Raw genomic sequence first — 21,991 nt, 5'->3', positions numbered from 1 at the left:
ACAAGTCACTATTTGCTCTTAGTATGGAGTTGGCAGAGGTCAGCACAGCATGTGTTACACAAAACTGCTCAAAACAGCAGATTATGGAATAATCTGAACCTATAAAGTGCTTCCTATTTGTATTTATACTAATTTAAACAAGTTCTTTTTATTAAGTTATCTCAATCTGGACAGTTTTTATCCATACTTTTCCCTGGAGCAGTAGAAACTAGCAAAATTTCCACATATGTAAAACTCCTTACAAACAAGATTATTATCAAAGGTGTGCTGTCTACTCAGCAGGGATTTAAATCTTGCCTGCTGCTTCTGCAATAAGAAATATAGTCCTTTCTCTTAGAAAATGAGTAGTTCACTGTATTTAGAACATCTATGCATCAATTTGGAAACTATTTAATACATAAATATTTTTATTCAATCTATTTGTTTTCAAGTAAGAAAAAAGTAGGTTTGCTTTTTTTTCTTAGAACAGAAGAACATTTCCTAAAGAGATGTTCAGAGTGTATTTACATACAAGTAGTGCTGTTACCTAAACAGTTCTGTAGCTGCCTTCTCTCTTGAACCTGCCATCAATAACCTCACCGACTCCACCACTACCTCCACCTTGCAGTAGTACCCTTAGCACCACTTACAGGCTAGGAGAGCACCAAGTTCCAGGAGCACCAGGAAGACAGGGTGGTCACAACCAGAAGATCATGGCAGCTGCTTTGGGAGAAGTGAAAGAAAAATCACTTCTCTAGACAATTTTGAACTTCCAACACCTTCTTCCCAAGACACGAAAGGATGAGTGTTTTAGAGTTAATTTCAAGCTACATTACATGGTGTGGTATGCATAACATCACCATATTTCTTGTCAGGGACTTCCTGGGCAGCCATGCATGCGCACACACTGTCGCAAGTGTGACATGTCTGAGAAACATAGGACTCACTGCACTTGTGCTGTCCATGTGGCCTGCACATGTGCAGTAAATTTGATGGCTCCCAAATGCTCATACTTTTTGCATGCACAATAGTCAGTTGTCTAGAGGCCTGATGGGAATTGCAGCAGGGCCTGGTCAGCTGGCTGAAGTCCTGAAATCTGAAAGTTTATGGGCAAAAAATAAGACCCATTTCAGGAATCCAAACATATGGTACTCTGCTCTTCAAGCAACAAGAGAGCATCACAGAGCTGTATACTGCAGGACTACCTGCACAACAGAACAAGGCCTCCACCATCACCAGCAGTAACTAGGACTGTGGAGAGGAAATGAGTAATTTTGATCACTTCAAAGGCTTGAATCTTATCATTTAAGCCACAAGGCTCCCTGAACAGCTCCAAGAGGAGCTCTCAAGCACATCCACCACAGCACTTAATGCTTTGTCACATGATCAAGCTGAAGTGTGCATTTTAAACATGCTAAGTTCAAACTCCACCTAATTTTAAAGTCACTGATGCAATCATTTGGGAAGCAGTGACATATACCAAGTTAAATAAAGTATCTCAGTGCATTACCTAAAAAGGACATAAAGCTAACACTTGAGAACCCTGTCAATGCTAAGGAATTTGAACTTCATTTTTATTAGAAGCTAGAAATAGAACATAGGTTTAATATGACAGATGTCAATATTGCCACACTATTTCAGGGCACATATCATCTAAGCCCTTAGTTAGGCTCTCCCCAGCCAGTGCACGACCACGGCTTTTAAAGGCAGGAAGGGTTCCGGCATCCCGCGTTGTGTCACGATGCCCTCTTGTGGCTGCTGGGCTCCCGGGGGTCCCGTCCCGATACTCCTTTGCTGCCTTGGGGAGCTCTGTTGCACGGATTTCGTGCTCAGGGTTCACTAGCTATTGCACAAAGGTAATTTGAAGAGGTTAAATACTCTTTGAACCGGTTAGATTTTAAAATGCAGGTGCAGATGTCGCCAAAACTGCGGTCAAAATAAATAGGAAGATGCTAGCGCCACAGAGAAGGAAAATAGATTCAATTGATACTGAATCAGACTATGTTTTTCACTAATTTTCTCTGAGCCCTCAGAGGTTTAATGCCACAAGTTTCATAAAGATACTGGTATTTTCTGCTCCCATTTCAAGAGTAAAATTAATTACAAATTAAACACTGAATATTGGCTTTTATAGAGATATTTTCATGTTAATTATTTTTGTTAACTAAGAAAACAATGCTTTGTTTTCTTTAAGAATGTGTTCAGCTGAGCAAACAATGTTTTTACCTTTGCCTTTGTTTTTAAATATTATGCTTATTGAAATAAGCATTAGCTGCTCTTAAAATAGTCAAACTATAAAATGAAAACAACCATCAGACCTAAGACTACTAAAGGCTACTACTTGCTATGAAACAGAGGGATTAGAAAGCCTAGCAACTGAAGCTAACCTTATATTTCCCTCAAATAGAATAAAAACATGAATATTACCAATCTGTACATCTCTACTCACAAATCCATTCCCATTTTGAGATGTGGTAAACAGGAAGATGACTCCATGCAAGAAAGCTTGTGTCACTGCACTACCTGGCATACCACAATTCACCATACAGTATGCAAAAAGACCAGTAACTTTGAGCAGCAAAGAATTTAGACATGATTTCTTCCACTTAGAATGGGGCTCACATTTATAGTCATTATGTAGAACACCATGAATGAAACTTAATAAACCATCTGTTTTCCAACAATTGCAGTTGTCCTTGAAATTTGCAATTACTTTATTCTGTCAGTTTAGTTCTAACAATTGATGGCATGGAATTTACCTGCTCCTTATTCTAGTTCCTAACATGTTGTTGCTCAGGTAGTTGAAGTCAAACTAGGAAATAGCAGAAAGCTCATTGACTAACATCAAGAAGAGATCATGCACCCTCACTATTGCTAAAAACAGTTTCAATTATAGCTTATGAAGAAACCAGAAGAGTAGTTCAGCTAAAAGCTTAGTAAATTAAATTAGCTTCTTTCGTATTAGATTTGTATCATACAACAGAAACAACCTAGAAAGTATTCCAGATTATATTCCCTCTGCTACTTACTGTGCCATATATTCCATCAACTATAGACTATTAACTATTGAGTTACCTTTGTCTTGCACAGCTCCCATACACATACAACTTTCTATTGCTTTTTTCTGCTTCCTACTCAGCATTCGAGGCAATACTAGAGGAGGGAAAAAAGCAAAACAAGGCCTATTATTATATTCTTTTAGCACACAAAAGCTACCTAATAGATGAACATTTTGTTCTTAAATTCAGGTCTGTACTGTAATCAATAAGAACATGGCTTGTACATAGCAGACAATATTCAATACATTTCATTCTGTTTCCAGGATATATAAGCTTCTGTAAGAAAGTACTGAGTTAGTTGGAAAATCTAAATAATTATTTAAAAAATAATTTATTTGTGGAATATATGAAAGGTTAAGGAGGCCACAGAACAGCATCTTTTCAGGCTTGAGGGTGTTACTTCTGATGCAAGGCATAGCAAGTTTCTGCAATGATTACAGGAGATACTGGAGTCTCAAAATGTGTAATCTGTGGCTTTCACTGCTGTATGAAACAGTAGTTCCTTGGCTTTACATTGGTTTGTTTCAGCCAGAATCTGACATGAAGCAAGTTTGAGAGATTCTGTATCAGAGGAAGTTCAGGGGATTTTTTTATTATTATTCAAGACATAATAATTCCTATTTCATGGCTGTCTACACCAGCAGCTGTTAAAAAAAATCAGTTAAAGGGGCACAGTCATAGCTACACTTTACCATCAAGTATTAAAACAGTCTAGAAATGCTGTTTTCATACACAAGGCATCACCAGTATCTGGTATAAGCATGCTTTCTCTTTGTACTTCAGCATACAGAATACTAAATCTTCACGTATATGCAACAATGCACAGTAGTTTCAGTGGGGGAAAATTATTAATAATGGTACAATTTAGGAGAAAGATTAGTGAATTAATATGCTGAAGATGCACTGTAGTTTCTTACATTTAGCAGCTACTTGCACATAGTTCCAAAACAAAAGCTCCTATTGAATAAAGTTTTGCATTCAGAAAGAAGTCATATCCATTTTATCACCCCAGAAAGGTATTCGAGAGGTAAACAGAGAAGGTGCCCAGAAAAACAAATTCAAACGCAGGCTTCTAGCTCAGCCACTGAAGTGCATTAAATGCAAAAGTTTTCAGAGCAGTAGGCTCAAAAGTGAATACTTGGACAAGAGCTAACAATTCCATTAGTTTGAGACAAAGCAATCCTTTAGGTAGAAGAAATATTGAAAGTTTTCAAGATTTGGCTGGTTCCTCAGTTTGGAACCCAAATCAGAAGGATGGGGCAATATATACACCTATTACCCTAAACAAGGCATTTCCACATTGAAAAAATATTAATTACCTTATGCTGTCTTTGAGGATCAAGCTAACCTGAAAATCTTGGCAGCTTTGGAGAAAACAAAGCATTCAAAGCTGTTAATAGCTTCTGTATTTTGATTGAATATTATTAACACTTACGCATAGAATGAGCAACGCCATTGCCACAATGTGAAACATTTCATTATCTCAACTGTTGATTGTTCGCATTGCTCAATGTGTCAGAATAGAACTGTCCTGTTTTGAAGCGTAAGTAGCCTCCTAGAATTTTTCCTTCAAAGATGCAGCAATAGAAGTAAAATATCATTTAGCATGTGCTGGTATCAGAGGTTTATGTCTTTATCAATTCACAATATAGTGGTTCCTCACCCCTAATGTTGAGAAGTTTTCAATAACGTTTCAAAAGTTTAAAAATACACTCAGCTTAAAGCTTCGGCAGCTAGATCCCCATTATGTCAAAACACTAACATTAAAAAATTCTTTTTAATACAGAAAAGAAATATCTAGTGCTCAAAGCAGGAACCAGAAACCTGGATTTTGTTTCTGTATTACTTACAGGCTATGACCTTGGCAAGTCAGCCTTCTGGCCTCCATTTACTAGTTCATAAAGATTTATAATACACATAAGGTTATATAGCAGTCTGAGCTTTACAAAGTTTGTTTCAAGTATTATTTTCAGTCTAAGTTAAAGTCCTACATTAAATATCAAGAACTAGAAGTATTTTGTAAATATGCAATATTTAATTAATGTGAACATTTTGTGGTCTTTGACATTAGAAATTTTTCCCCCCCTTATGGGTGTCTTTAATGGATATGGTAATTGAAAGCAAAGTACTAGAGAGAATTTCATATTTTCCCTATAAGGGTTTACATACAGATGTATATCGATCTGGATGGCTGTAGAATAGTACTCTTCAGTATCTACTCTGCATGCTGTATAAAAGGGATGCAAAGCCAAAAGAATGAAAGCTCTGAAAACATATGCAAAGCTTTTTAAGTAGAAAAGTTTAATATCTAGTTCATAAATTGTGGGTTGTTTGGGCTTCGCTAAATTCCCCCCCCCCCCAAAAAAAAGTACAAGAATGTCACAGTGCAGCTGTAAACATCAGGACAACAAACTAACTGGCCACAATGGACAGAGAGCAAAAAGGATTTGTCCAATCTTCTAGGTCGCAGCAGCTGTCTCGCAGTTTCTTTCAAGCCAGCACTTGGAAAGAAAACTGCAAAACTTCATAATGGCTTACTACAAGGTACTTGGCATTGAAGTTTTCAAGCTTGATCTTTCACATGCTACAGAAGATTACTAAACTCCTTGGAATGAAAGCAGTCTTTATCCAATATGGTTACCAGTTGGAAAGCCAAATGCTGTTAATTTAATGAACTCAATGGCTACAAAAACCTCAAAAGTGTTACTTCGACACCTGCTTGTGCTTTCAGACACAAAGAACGATATGCTCAGAGTTTTTAGAATTTGAAAAGAGTTAAAACATTTTAAAATTACAAATGAAAGCCTGAAATGTTAACAACATTCCTCATTCCAAAAAAATATAGTTATTTCTAGGCCAAACACATTATTTGCCAATCTTCTTGTTGGTTATAATTGTCTTTTCTCAAGAGAAGTCACTTGAAATGATCTAGAAACATTGTTTTCAAAGTGCAACTGTTTCCTTCAATCAACATGCAAACATATGGAAACAAAAGAACAAATTTAGAAAATAAAGCTTCTCTTTCTGGTGGCAACTCTTACAATTCATCTTGGTATGGGGCGGTGGGGAAGAACCCTATCTCCTCCTGTCAGCCACTCTCAGCTCTGTCAGACTTGTATAAACATGCAACTATTGAAAACATGGCTTGAGTGCATTTGGGGGTCATAAGCTCCTAGTTATGTTCCACAAAAGCAGTCCTGGGTGACTAAGCCATACTTGTCTCACATCAAACGGAAAATATAGAGAAGTACAAAATAGGACAGGAGAAAAAGTGACAGAAGAATGAAGTAGCAAGGCTAGGAATCTAAATATCACATCCCATCAAAGGTCTAGTACATAGATGACACTACAAGAACGATATAATCATTGGTTCACTGTCCAAGTGGATCAATAGTCCAAGTTAACTAATCCACTAATCCAGAAGTGTTACGATCAATCTCCAAATCCTGCAGTGCTGTGGGACACAAAGAGGGTAGAACACTTTTCAAATTATCATATGTCATGATCCTACCCTTGAAACACTTTTCAGAGATCTTCAAAAGATGCATCTATCATGCATCTAGTAGGCCTAGTTTCAAATACATTTTAACTCATGCACTCATGTATGACCTCATTCACTGTCACTGTGGAAGGAACAGCAGATAAATCCTGAAATTATATAACTATATGTGAACGCTCAAGATTTCATAATCTAATTCCTTTTTTCTATCATCTTCTCTTTGAGATGTACCAAACCATTTTATGATTCATGTTCAACAGTCCACTTTACAAATAGAATACAAATTACCAAAAAGAATCCTTACATAATTAACCTTTTAATTCTTTACATTATTACTTTAAAATTGTCACTGAATGCCAAAATACCAATTTGACCTACAGTGACTCTAAACCTGGCTTCATATCCAGAATGATTTCTAAATTTGAGGTTTTATGCCTTAGAATAAATACCCACTATACATCATTTAGAAGAAGTCTAACGCTATTCTAGGTTACTCTTTCATTAGGAATAGTCTCATAAATTTACTTTATTCTCCCCTTTAAAATGCCTTTTACTGGATCTTGTGCCTTTTTTACTGGAATATAATCATGTGCCTTTTAAGCACCAGGAAAAGCAAAATTCACACAGACATCTTTTCCAAGATGCTATGCAGAAAATGTATTTGTCCTTTGCCAGAACATCATCCTCACAATTAAGTTCTGAAGACAGGAAATTATGATAGTAAAGGTCATGCTTTAGTTTCTGTGTATGTTTAAAAATAAAAAAAAAAAAAGAGAATTGTTTTGCTGGAAAAACACAAAGAAAGGTAAGTTAGTTAATACAGCCCAGTAGGTTAGAATTAGCATTTGCTGGTTACTTTAAAGGTAGCATACATACACACAACAGAATACCACCAATGAAGAAGTGATACAAACAAAAAAACAAATGCAAATCATATACATGCAAAATTGGCAATACTAATATTGAAAATAATGACGTTTGTACAGACTCACTGAACACTTTATCAAGATCTTTTTTTCCTAAGCCATAGTTTTATCATAAAGCAACCTTTCCCCCATTACTTTTATGCTGTAAATATTTAATTCACTTTTTAATAACAGTGGTCTTTCATTTGCTTTATGCAGATTGAGAGTAACTTCATGGACTTTGGTTTGGGATTTTTGTTTTAAGTCAAGTAGTTTCCCAGTGATTTTCTGTGTTCATTACAAGATTGTTTAGCACTCTGAAAACTGAGGGCAACCTTGATATTATGAAATCATTTAAGCATTAAATTATTTTTATCCTAAAAAATAAAAATCAAAGCCATCTATCTGTTCATCTGGTGCTGGTCAATCAAGTATAATCACATTGAAACTTAAAATTCAATAACTGCTAAATGTCTGGCAATAGCCTTATTCTTCCACAATCACTGTCAAACAAATATTCACAACTCTGCCAATAATTGTTTTCATTTGCATTGTTAGTCTGTTTTTTAATTATTCTTCTCCCTCATTTTTATCTCAGCCAATGGGAATTTAGGTTACAGTTTGGAGGATTCATTGCACATGCCTCCCATACTATTATCCACAACTGTTTTGTGTTTTAGGGAACATCACTCACGACTGAAACAGCCAAACTAGGATACTATGCAGCTCCAGGATTAGGGTTGTTCGTGCCATAACAGCTTTGCCTTTATTTTGCACCAGGTGGTGAGTACAAAGTACCAGCTGGTCCACTTGTTCTTGATATTCAACTATCTGAAGTAGATTGAGCAGGAGACTATAATCAAGACAAGCAACTAAACAAGCATTAACCAGTTGAAGATCTGAGGCAACAATAGCAAGTTAGCTTTTCATCGGGGTAGAAAATCAAAAATACATGACCACAAAAAGAAAGCAATAAAGTTATTCTGTTACTACATTATAAGATTAACTAAGAAAGTAGAAAGTAGTTGCTATACAAAGCCTGGATTCCTGCTCACTCTATCAGTTTGAGTTTGATTAAGATTTCTCCACCATTTAATTGTGATACAACTGCTTCCTTGTGCCAAATTGTAGGAAGTTATTTCAGGAATTAGGACATAATTTTTCTTCTGTAAATATGTAACCTTGACTAGGTTCAAGTCCAGGCCATCAAGTGCAATTTTACCTGGCTAGTGTGAAGTTTTTTGACAAGCTAATTATTGAAGTTGCATTTTTGGAAGCCAAAACAGCCCGGAGACTGATTTAGCAAATAGGCACGCAAAGGCTTTTAAGTTCCAGTTGGAAGTCTAAGCTCTTCACTTCTCAATTTCACACAAAACATAAGAATTTTTTTTGACCCAGCATTTTGGATATGAAATCTGTTCAGTATAATTAAGCAGAATAAACATGCAGGGGAAAAGGCTAACTCATAGAATAGAAGAGGGTGTTGTGATTTTTTTTTTAATCAGAACAGCATAGCCAGCTGGAATATTTATCTTGGCTATAGTTATGATTGACATTACTGGTTATTTCCACCTTAAGTCTATTCCTTAGAACATAAATCATTACTGCCAAAGTATAAAAGGCCAAGAACTCCGGCTCTTACTTTTCAATGTTATGCTATTGACTTCCATTATTACAGCTCAACATTATCTTTACTTGCCTTTCCCATGTCACTTTTCCAGCTTCCAGCTAACATCAACTCCTAAAATATGTGTAAAATACATACTAATTTTAAAACTACACTTTAGACTAGACACATTCAAATTCCTATACAATCTGGTCACTATTATGGCAATGGCTTTCTCTTAAGGATCCTTTTAGTCACACAAGATTGACCTGTTAATATCACAAACTTTCCTGCAGAGCCTAGCATTCACCATCTAATACCATCACATTTTTGTGGTGTCAGATTTACCATGTCTAGATAGAGACAATAGGAAGTGTGCCTTTTGTAGGCATCTATATTTGAAGACAGCACTCAGGCGAGTTACACAGCAAGGTTTCCCTCACTGTGTGTTCACCTTTATCCTCATTGATGTTTAAGGTGCTCGCTATGTTGCCATTTTAGGACATCAATGCTAGTGCATCTCTGCATGCTCACTCACCAATTACTTGGTCAATCTATCTCCTGTAGCTAGGTCAACCAGAACTATCACTGCCATTACCTACCTTACAAACTCTGTATTTAAAGCCATTATCAAGTAAAAGATTCAACCCAAGGTAGTCAGGGGCTCACTTGCAGTTTTCCTTAGCTGACATTTATTAGTACCCAACTACAACAAGCTAGTGTTTAGTTCTGGGCTATCGCCAATGTGTTGTTTCATCCTATAATGTCTGTGATTTGACTGATTTTTATGGAAGAGTTATTGAAGACTGGACTGAGTGGCAAAAAGAAAAAAGGGCTTCTGAAAACTCAGATGAAAGGCATACTGTCAGGACCATTTTGGAGATGCATGACAACTATAATGCCTTGCTCTAACTCATGATTTTCCTTAGAAGACATTAAAACTCTCAAAGAGAGCAAAATATTGCTGTACCAAAGTTACACATGAAAAAACAGGTAGATGCAAAAGCTCACAGCAGAGGGCTTCTTATGCACAAACCTGTATACATCAACTAAAACTATGGTATTTTAAAATGGTATTATATGAGTCAACAGTGTACCCAGGCTGCCAGGAAGGCCAACCATATACTGGGGTGCATCAAGCATGGCATTGCTAGCCAGTCTAGGGAAGAGATTGTCCCACTCTACATCGCGCTGGTGCAGCTTCACCTTGAGTACTGTGAGCAGGTTTGGGCACCACAGTACAAAAATGACAAAGCTATTGGAGAGTGTCCAAAGGAGGGCAACAAAGATGGTGAAGGGTCTAGAGGGGAAGGCATATGAAGAGAGGCTGAAGTCCCTTGGTTTGTTCAGCCTAGAGAAGAGGAGACTGAGGGGAGGCCTCATCACAGCCTACAGCTTCCTCACGAGGGGGAGCGAAGGGGCAGGCATTGATCTCCTCCCTCTGGTGATCAGGGATAGAACCCGTGGGAACAGAATGAAGCTGTGACAGGGGAGGTTTAGGTTGGATATCAGGAAAAGGTTCTTCACCGAGAGGGTGGTCGGGCACTGGAACGGGCTTCCCCAGGGAAGTGGTCACAGCACCGAGCTCGACTGAGTTCAAGAAGCATCTGGATAACACACTCAGTCATATGCTCTGATTCAGCTGGTCCTGTGTGGAGCCAGGAGTTGGACTCGATGATCCTTATGGGTCCCTTCCAACTCAGGATATCCTATGATCCTAAAAAAAATTCATGGAGTTAACCATGCTGATACTATGCATTGCTGCCTCAAAGCTATTTTTTCCATATTGAAAAATATGAAAAGCTATTCAGCATGGTGCAGTTGGTATTTTCTTTTCATCTGACCTCCAGAACAGCTTTAAGCATTGTAACATCTGACTCATTATCCCATTTTGCCAGCTGCAATCTAGATGAAGTTACTGAAAATAATGACTCACAATAGAGCAGAGGGCCACTACAAATTTTCAACATCAATAAGGGTTGCAGGTCTGATCCAACCTGTACAGGTTCCGCCCCCCTCCCCCCAACAGCTTCATGGCAGCCATCTTGAGATGCTGATAAGCTCCAAGAGATGAGCTGAATTCAATGCAAGCAGAGTTGGATTTTGACCTCTGAAGGTAACTTCAGTGCCTTATTCTATGCTGCTGCAAAACTAAATATCAAGTAGTTCATTATCCTCTGACTTTATGGACAATTTGTCAACAAAAACATTAAATAAACTACAGATTTATCAGTAAATTTAAGGTCAGACTCAGGTACAAATCAATGTCATGACAATGATATCTTACTAAGTTACATCTGAACAAAAGAGGAAAATAGTATCTTTTAAAAAAAATATTTATTATAGGTTTTGTCCAGATCTTCAGAAATGCTTGCTTTATAGTTGGCTTTGGCAGTATATGCAAACTTAGTCATCTGTTACATCTAATTTGTCCAAATTTAGCATTGGAATAGAGTAACTGTTGACCATTACAGAACCTTTCTGCTAGCAACGCAAAACAAGAGAAGTTACCAAAGCTGAAGCTGTAGCAACTGTAAGACTGTTAGGTCTTACACAGTACAGATGCTTTTTTTTATGCTAGAAGACATACTTCTGTTTCACTTATTTTCATGGCACAGTGCTGTTCTCTTTCATGTATGTCCTTTTGTAAGTAGCAAATTAAGCATATATTTAAACTTGAAACATTGTACATATAGCATTGTTTTTCCATATGTAAGATAACCATAATTAGCAGGAAATATTAAGAACAAGTAGAAATTGACAAAGAAATTACAAGGGTAAGAATATTTTCCTTGCATGAAAACCAGTTATAAGTGGAGGATTAAAGAACAACTAAATTTTTCAGTTTTCACAAGTGGGCACAAACACTAAGGTTTTTAGAAGGCTTACAGCACAACATAACCCCCAAATAATCTCCTAAAAAAATATCAAATTACTGCTCATGTACTTGAACTGGTAAGTAAGGAAAAGCACAGCCACGGGGCGGGGGGAGGAAATAATCTTTTACACTGATACTGAGAAGAGCTCTGACTCCCTGTCTGAGGACAAGAGCAAAACACCTGCATACACACCTGCACACAGGAACATGAGAACAGAGTTGAACAGAAGCCCCCAGAAAGTGTTATGACAAGTGGCAGATACAAGTGGCATCGCAAATCTAGTGAGACCACATTCCCATAATACAAAAGGCAAAACAGTCAAAGTGAGCTGTGACAATACAAATCTCTTCCACCAAGAAAGGCTCCAAATACTTTTTCACTTCTGTTTGTTTGCACTGCAAAATGTTTTATATGAACACTTAAATGCATGCCTATACATTTGTTTCTAGTAAATGCGAGAAAAACCCTACAGTGACATGCTGAGTTCACTTCAGGGGCAAGATGAATATTGTTACAACTTTCTCTCCCAGTATAATAAATGGGCACAAGGACCCGGTGAATTTGTTCACATACTGAGAACGTACACACACACACATATCTTATAAGTTGTGCTAAAAGCATACAAAGTACTTTGCACACAAGAGTTAGTTGCAAGATAGCCAAGAAATAGTAATAGACAATTGGTGAATGTTCATAGAAGACTAAGCAGTAACCCCGCTCTGCGGGGTTGGATGAGATGGTATCAATTGCCTTGCCACTTATATTATTCTGATACTCTACAAGATTGTTAGCCTTTGGAGAAAACTCAGAAATAAATGAAAATTGAGCAGTATATTCAGTATGTACGTAAATATTAAAGAGGAATCATCTAGACAGCAAGTGCAAGAGACATCATGGCTAAGTTCAGGATGCACTACATCGATTCTTTTTACTATTCTAGCCATCATCTCCCAAAAAAAAGAAGGAACTAGATGAATCCTCCCCTCAAATCTGGGCAACTGTGTGAAGTCTAGATTTATAATCAATGGTTGGAAACACTGTTCAACCATCTTATTAATGCTTGTTTAGCCCTATCTCAAAAAGCTTTGTAGAAAGAAGAACTTTAACTGTGTAAAACAATCTTCTGAAACCACTCCCCCAAGTTAATTTGTATTAGAACTGTAGGGATTTGTTTTTTTAACCCTAAAGTTTCTGGTGTTATTATCAAGGAAGAGACTTCTTGTTGAAAGTTATCACCCATTGAAGTCTCATTTAAAATTCTCAAGCACCCTGGCAATAATGTAACTACTCCAAAAAAAAAATCACAAAATGTTTTATGGAGTAGCACAGTTATGAAATGTAGTCTAAGAATTTAACCATGATTAAATATGTTAAGCTGCATACTTTGAGTATTACTTGTGTACACAGATACAGAAATACCCAGATTCTGTAAGCAGGCCTTCTGACCCATGCCACGGAACTATTGCCAAAATCTCCTCTGTGTTCTAGATCTGCTTAATAAAAATACTTCGGTTGTAATTATTGACTACTCAACTTTTTTCCAGCTCTTGGAGACATTTTCATTAAACATCTTTAAAATTATTAATATTAAGAAGTCTTACATCCACAAGATTGCCTTTATCCAGAATGCAAATACTTCTAAGAAGAAAAAAAATTAAAATTTGTGGGGGGGGTTTGTGTCTTTGGTTTTTTGGGGTTTTTTTTGGCAGTAGTATTTTGCTTTGTTGTTAGTAGTGTTTTGCTTTATTGTTTAACTATTAAAGTCATATTTTACTTCATTAAAGTTTCTTTATCATAATTTCAGTACCAGTTCAGTCTTCATCTGTCAAATTAAATGCATTACTACAAATCACTATTCAGATAATGAATACCAAAACCATTCCTGAACAATGTATTTAAAGTTCATTGCATCTAAATTACTTGCTTCATAATTATGTTGACTTTGAAAATTTTAGGCTCAAACTAACGAATTCCTCCCTGTGCACATTATTTGTTTTTACACATGAAAGGAACAAAACTTCAACCATTATTCATCTTAAAGTGCTTTCCAAAATTGGATAACAATCACTTACCATGTCTACTGAATTGCAGAGAAAGCTATCACCCCATTTAATACAGCACCCAATACGTCCGCATAGTTATTTAAGCGCCTGTCAAGCTTAGCTTTTGAAGCCTCCATGGATGGAAAAAGTCTAATGTAGTTTTCACTACTTATAGCTAAACTACCTTTTAAATATTTACTGTTGAATTTATTCACTGTAAAAATCAAAGCCCTTGGAGTAATTGTAAAAAAAAAATCACCACCTATGAGACTAGAAATCAATATCCTAACTAGATCTTTTCACACTTTCCACCAAGTTATTTTTGCCCAATATGATGAGGGGGAAAAAAAGCAGCAATATAAACTTATTGCTGAATTCATGCACTCACTGTCATGATAATTCTAATCTATTTTATTATGCTCAGTACAGACTTTGTGGTCACAGTAATACAATATAAGAAATTTAAAATTATTTTTCTTCACACAATAAGATCCAAGATATTGAGGAAACTAGATTAAAAGCACATGGCAGTTCACTTTTAAAGACTTATGGAAAGGAACAATAAGATACTAGCAGTAGTAAAAAAGAGCCACCCCCCTCCACAGATATTTAGTAATCCATCACAAGTTATCTCTAATGCTCACTCAACTTGAGGAAAAAAATAATTGTCCAAAACCCCTTTCAAATCCTGAGACTAACGGCTATTCTCACCACAACATAGGTCCCTCCCAGCTCCAGCTTGTTCCCTTTTTAGTATTTTGATTAGCACAAAATCCAGGAATGAATGCAGCATTTGACATGCTGCCAACAGCATTTCTCTTCACTGCGTACCTTTGCTAACTCTTTACTCTTACTGCCACAAATCTTTGAGACTCAGTTCACTATACATGGCTCCCCATTCTGAATTTAGAAATTACAAGGTTAGTCATCACCCACTAAGGTACTGTTATAAAATTTCAGTTATGGCACATTATGCAGCTATTGCTTATAAAGTGAGTGCACACACATGCCCATCTGTCTCTTGGAGCTTCAGAATTGCTCTGCCTTCACAGCTCTTCTACATCTGCACAAATATTAACACAGTTCAGACCCAAAGCACTGTCTGTGTGTCATGAATTCAGATTTTACAAATCCACTTTTGGAACAGGAAATTTCTAGAAGTTAGCTGTAGCAGCTCAATATGCTGGAATATACAGGCAATAGGACTTTCCAGATGTAAGCAACTCAGTATCTTCCTACCAGAAGTATATGATTTGTGCTACTCTGTGCATCCCCATCTATAAAGCTTTAGCCTGCAGTCAGAAGAGCATCACAGCTCCATGAGCACAAGCTTTTTGACTGAACGTCTTCTTACATCATTCCAACTTCTTGAAGAGCAACACATTACAATAACACAGAGCTCTTCTACAGCCTTACATTATTTCGTATTCTGGGGATAACTGAGAAAAAACATGATGCTATACTGCTTTAGTGTGTAAATGCTGTTTAAACCAAAATAGTCTGTCCTGATGAAAGCTGCACAACAGTCAGCTGCCTTTTCACTTCTTACCTAGGTAGTACACCAATAAGGTTACAGACTCATCAAGTGATCAGAGATACCTCAAAGTAAAGAGATGGAATAACAGCACACAGAATGACAAATTCAAGAAGCACACAGCAGGAGTTTTGCACATGGGTTCTCTGTGGCAGCTACCATTGAAAGAAAAAGCTATCATACAAGGAGAGACCTTCAGAATGACATAATTCTTGCAGTTGAATAACAGAAAACAGTTACTGAAAGGCCCAGCTTTAGTGCTAAATCCTGGCCCAGGATAAAATTAACTTACTATATTAAAGGCCACATATTCTGTAGTAACAACTCCACCAAAACCAAATCATGATAATGACATTCTGAAAGAGAACATTTGTACCAGCTAAATATTGCCATGAAGTAACTGCTCTTGGGGAAAAAAAAATGTTATGGGAAGGTGTTTTCTTTCAAAACATCAATTCAAAATAGATGAGATACATGCTACACATTCGTTATTCACACACATCTTTCAGCATAGGCTCATGTCTTCAGATGTATTTACTTCTCCTGGTAAGTTTTTCTTATAAGGATAAGCTAGCTATTCAGTAGACCTTCACTTAATGACATTAAACTTGGCAGAGTAGGTGTTGGAAATTTCAAAGTAACAAAAGCACCTTTTTTACGATTATTAATAGTCCATATATACTCCTGTCAAATTAAGACATATCTGCTTGAATACATGCAATGAACCCCCTGGAGACATGCAGATGGAGCTTTATTTTCTTCATAACTGGCCTTACTACCATGAATCTAACTGAAAATAAAGACAATAAGATTATTAAAGTTGATTAATCAACAATCCCTGTTAATAATCAAGGAAGACACAGGAAAGCTTGAGCTAGCTAGCATGAAAGGATATCAAGCATGGAATTTACTTATCTATATTTAACAAGCTATTTATTAATAATCAATACACCTGAAAGACCTAACAGATCACTTTCATTGTTTTCAGCTGTTCCCACATAATATGCTTTAGAACTGGAGGATCTTGACCATCCTTCTGAGTCAGATCCCAAAGCATAATTCTAAGAGATATATCAGAAATTGCTTATCTGCTTACCATTCAGTAAACTAGAGGGAGAAGGAAGGAAAGATGTCCCAGATACACAGCACAGAAGCTATTTTCCAGTCACTTTATGTTTTACCTCAACTTAAAAAAAATGCTGGGTTTACATATAACATATTGTATAAGAATGATAAAGCTAAGACAACACTGCATTTCTCAGTGAAACCGTCACATGCCATAACTTTTCCTGAGCTCATCCTCTATAACCTTCAACTCTATTAAAACCACTTCTCAAATGTTCCTCTAGAAACATTGTGAAAGCACAGACTTATCCATGAAGTGACAAGTTCTTCTACAGCTCTTTAAGAGCCCCAAATTCTATTCCTTTCCACCTTACTGCCAGAACTCGGCAAGCCCAGTATAATCCAAACCCATGTAATGTCAAAACAAATACTTCACATTAACAAAAATTAAATATTTTTTTTTGCTATGCTAGCTTCATCTGCATACTGTTCATGGTTTGGCATCAGGAACTATACCACATTGAATTACATTCAAAGGAAAGCTTTTGCTTGCCTGTGAAAGTTTCACAGTTGTTCTAGATCAATGGCATTAGCAGGCCTCCTGCTCAGTCAGTGAGCCATTGAGATACAATTAAGAATTGGGCCATGCCTTCCTCCCCTCCCACCCACATTTCTTCACTTCTTAGGTATTCAAACTGTTGGATTTGAGCAATCCTTCAGAGCAGTTGTAAAAGTTCATGTTGTAATACTCTCAAGCATAGTCCATGAAGTGCAGTCTGTAGTTACAGTTACAACACAGCTAAGTATGCTACCAGAAGTTGCTTGCTAGACTATCAGGAACCTTACCACAAAGCTATCAGTAATGTGTAAATTGCCCTGATTATTCACTGGTACCTGAAAAAATTTCCATCAGGGAAGAAAAACTAATACCAAAAGTGGTTGGGTTTGTTTGTTTTCTTCTTTTATCTAACTCATTTATAGTCAAGTTCATTTAATCAAAGAGATCTTTACAAGCTTCTGTGATTCTTTAAATTATACTGTTGTTTGACCTTATTTATCTCAGTTCAAATTATGGCAAAGTTTCTGGATGCCATACTAACAACTCTACAAAATTATGATTAGTATTGTGCAAGCAGAAGGAAGACTTGCAGCTCTGATAAGCCTGAGAGACTCTTAGTTCAGCAAGCAATAAGCATGCATACTTTTACAGGAAAGTACCTTGTGTTCTTAAAACACTTTATGGCAATCTGTCACCTTTCCTAAGACACAACAGGAGTGCCATAAAAGCAACCAATATTAGGGGAAATACCCATTCTGGTTTTGACTCTCAAACCAAAGCAACTAATCAGAGTTGAAAGAGTCCTGCTTCTCTGCTCTGCTGCTATACAGGACCCTTTCATACTGCTTTTGGCCACCAGAAGTTGGCCCTGCTAATTCACTGTTACATTCCAAAACTGCCAAAAAATAATTTTGGCTGCCAAAAAAAGAATTTTACCATTTTGTCTTCATAAGCTTCCTAACTTGACTTCTTTTTCCTCCTGTTTCAGATGTGAATTTTTTTGTATTCATAAATGAATGTTTGGCATAATCAAAACATGACTTGTATTTCTGATGAGACTTAAATACACATGAAATCTAAAACAATTGTTACAGACAACCCACAGACATATCAGAAAGACAAGACTGGGAAACATTCCAGAAACATCCCCATGGATGTCAGAAAATATACGTTAACAGGATGAATGAGGGACACACATTTGCTATAGAGAGGACAAACTTGTCAGAATATTTTTACTTTCCTTTTGAAGCCAGTTATTAAGCCACTAAGGTATCAGACTTCACCCCCTAAAACAGCTAATTCAAAACAAAATCATTGAGAAGTATGTTTAAATAGGAAATGTGTTTGCATTGTCTTCAGTTTTGTTATTGAAAAGAACTAAGAATAGGAAACATTTCTTATCTTGTATGTCTTAGCCTTTAACCACTTCCACACATCACACTAAGTCAAAGTAACTATCTGAAATTCTAAGCATCACACACTTTACAAGTAATCTAGAATTCTCATTTTGGAAACAAAAAACCCCACCCCAAACACCAAACCCCACACTGTTCTCGTGTTTCTTCTGTTACTGAAATAACATGGTCATTTATTAATGACACTATTGGAGAACACTCTTAAGGTAAAATTGTGCTAGGTGTTCCTTAAAAATATTCATCCCTTCCTGCACTGAAAAACATACTCAGTGTGCTTGTCCAATCATGACATATTTTATGCTATGTAAATATTTACTAGGATCACTGGTGTCATTTATGGAAAGAAATATTCTGCATATGGAATTACATCTACATGAATTCTGAAGTATATCTTTAGGAGTCCATTGTACTTTTAAGGTTGTAATACAGTGAAGTTTCAGCTTAAAATTAAAACCAGTTGGATTACTGTAGACTGGAAAACACTTATAAAGTCAAGACTATCATGTCACTTTGCAGACCATGCACCAACCTTAAGAAACTTCCAATGTTTTGAGTTTTAAATAGATTCTAATTAATTACTAGGAACAATAGCTTGTTTGGGTTTTTTTTTCAAATGCCTACTAACACCTAAATGAGTGATGGATCTTTCCATCAAAAAGGTTTATACAATAGTCCGGGTAAGAGAAATTATCCCAAAAGATTGTAGAAGAAAGTGATAGCAAGAGCTATTGCTTCAAAAAACTTATGAATAGTCATTCAACTCCTACTAGGAACATTATAAATGAGTGTCTCTTCCATCTGTAAGCATTCCATCTGAATAATGGACCTCTAATCAAAGTAAGGAACGAAAGAAGCTCCAGAAAAACTGGGCCTAAAATTCCTTTGGTTCCACACCAGATATTCTGGAACTAACAGTGAGGGAACACAACAAGCGGTGACAGTGGTCCAAAATATGACAATTAGAGGCATTGATATGTTCTGCATTCTGTGAATATAGTTTTTGTGCGTCTATACCTAATTCAGATGCCTGACAACCTGCTTTGTAATGAAATCCCACTTTTGTGCATGTGTCTGGCAGTCTCTACTTTGTAGCAAGAAATGAGATTTCCAGCACAATCTCTTATCCAGCAGAATCTAATCTTCCCAATAACAAAATACATCCGATACAACCTACTGCATGCAAAGGTGATTGTTGACTGGCACAATCCCTCCAGATACATCTCCACCCATCACTTGGCTGAAACTATTTTGTTTTCAGACTAAGCTTGTGAAGCTGCCTGAGGGACAGACATTTCTTGCTTCACATCATGTCTGACAGATCTGCAGGTAGCTTCAACTGATTAACTTCCCAGAACCATGAACAGCTTTGTAAGATGGGTCCTGAATTAGAAGCAATGGCCATGTATGTGCTGCACTTATATCATAGTCTAGCATTTCACACCTGTTAATAGTGACAGGAAGAAGCGATCACTGACTGCTCCTCCCCTTTCTCTATTACAGTTAAAACATAACTATGTCTGAACCTCCTAAAAAGAATTCCAATAAAAACTGGGTTCCCTATACCCCAAGCCTTACTGCCATGTGATAATCATGTCTCTAATCCTGCTGTGACAGAGACTATAGGTGGCACAAGGTATTTATAGCTCCTCCAAACCCCTCTGCTTTCCAATTAGCACTAATTGATGAAATCATTCATTTGGTAGCATATTTTGGTCAGTAATCCAAAACAATCAAGCACTGACACTTGAGCATCTCTTGGACTCCTACTTTCTGTGTGTTATTAGTAAGTTTTCTTTTTAAATGTTTCAGCATTTGCTTGTAAATATAACTGGTCAAAACACTCTTTCTTCCCTAAACAGGAAATAACTTTAAGATACCTAGCATTCTTGTCAGCTTCAGTGAAGTTCTCGGATCATTACATTCCTCTAATGACCGATGAAGATGTTACTGGTACTTCTTGGTTTAAAAAAAAAAAAAACAAAAAACACCACCTTGTTTTTTCCAAACTCCCTTTCCTTTCTGAGGAACTCCCAGAAAAGCCAGCTGGTGCTCACAAACTCTCACTAGTTATTTCAAGACAAATGTTTACTTCCTTTATGGAGTGCTAAAGTAGCACATCAGTGACAGTTTAATAGCAGGACCAAAAGCAATTTCCTGTAGAAATCAAAAAAGAAACCTTGATTAAAACAATCAAGATCCAATTTTGAGACACTAAGTTATCAGCTAAAACAAGAAAGTCTAGAATTGAGTTCAAATTAATTTTTTTAGGTAACATTCTAGATTTCACTGCACAGAAAAAAGAAGTCTCTTAATTAAAACTACTTGAGAATTTAACTTCTATATTGCAGCTAAACAACACTTAGTGCTGATTCAGAGGTCAGCATGGTGGAGGTTTTTCTAACATTATGTTGTGAATAATCAATCTACTTCTCATTCTAAGAGAGAATTTTTTGTTTTTCTTAATAGCCATGGAGCAATAATCATCACCTAATGTTGTAAAGATTTCTATTGCCCTATCTTTTATTATAACTGGAAGTCTAATTTTGAGAATCTTCTCTTATCCAGCTTTGCGCTCATAAGCTACTACTCTAAGCCAGCTATAGGAAACTTATGTTTCATGAGGATGGGGGGAAGACTGTTTTTTAGTGTAAAATGGTAACAAAGATGTTATTTCTACTAAGGTATACCCAGCTTAGATATGATATCCTATAACTGATGTACACACACACTCCAGTCCATTTTCTCCATTCTGAGAGACTATCCTGTAGCAGTAATATATAAAGTAAGCCTGCATCCAAAAGTAGCTGCAAAACAGCATAGCTTAATTTTATATATATTCCAAGATAACAAATCTACAAAGTCAATAAATACAAAAGCACCCCAAAATATTAAACCCTAGAACCATTCACACTCACTATTTCTTCTGTGGCTTACTTGACCGTTTAAGGTTAACAGTTTCTGAGGAACTTTGATCCCTTGCCAGTTGCTTCCTTTTCCCCCTGATACATGCCAGCTTGCTGCAACAGTTTCCTTGGTCTTCCAACACCTCCCCTTTTCTTAACTTGCTCACCTTTTTAGTTTCAGGTTTGCTTTGGAATATGCAGACCCTATATATATGCGCTTCTATTCTTGCTCTATAGCAAAACTATTTAGCCACCTTTTCTGATTCTTTCATGCATTTCATTTTAGAACTTAATCAAGTCTTCCTCTTTTGTTCACCCTGAAAATTACTTGGTTTTGATAAAGAGGACAACGCTAGGTGTATTCCCACTACATCCAAAGACACAAGTACATCCTACAAAGACAAAAGTTCACTTTGAAATGTTCTAATAAATGAAATGAATAATTTAATATTTTGATATCTTTATTTCATTCCTTTATTTCATTTGTATTACCATATTACCACTGTACCTAAAACAATTCCATTAAAGTAGAACAAGACATTCTTA

Source organism: Balearica regulorum, chromosome 14 (assembly GCF_011004875.1).
Source record: "Balearica regulorum gibbericeps isolate bBalReg1 chromosome 14, bBalReg1.pri, whole genome shotgun sequence".
NCBI lineage: Eukaryota > Metazoa > Chordata > Aves > Gruiformes > Gruidae > Balearica > Balearica regulorum.
Note: the sequence above shows the minus strand (reverse complement) of the source record.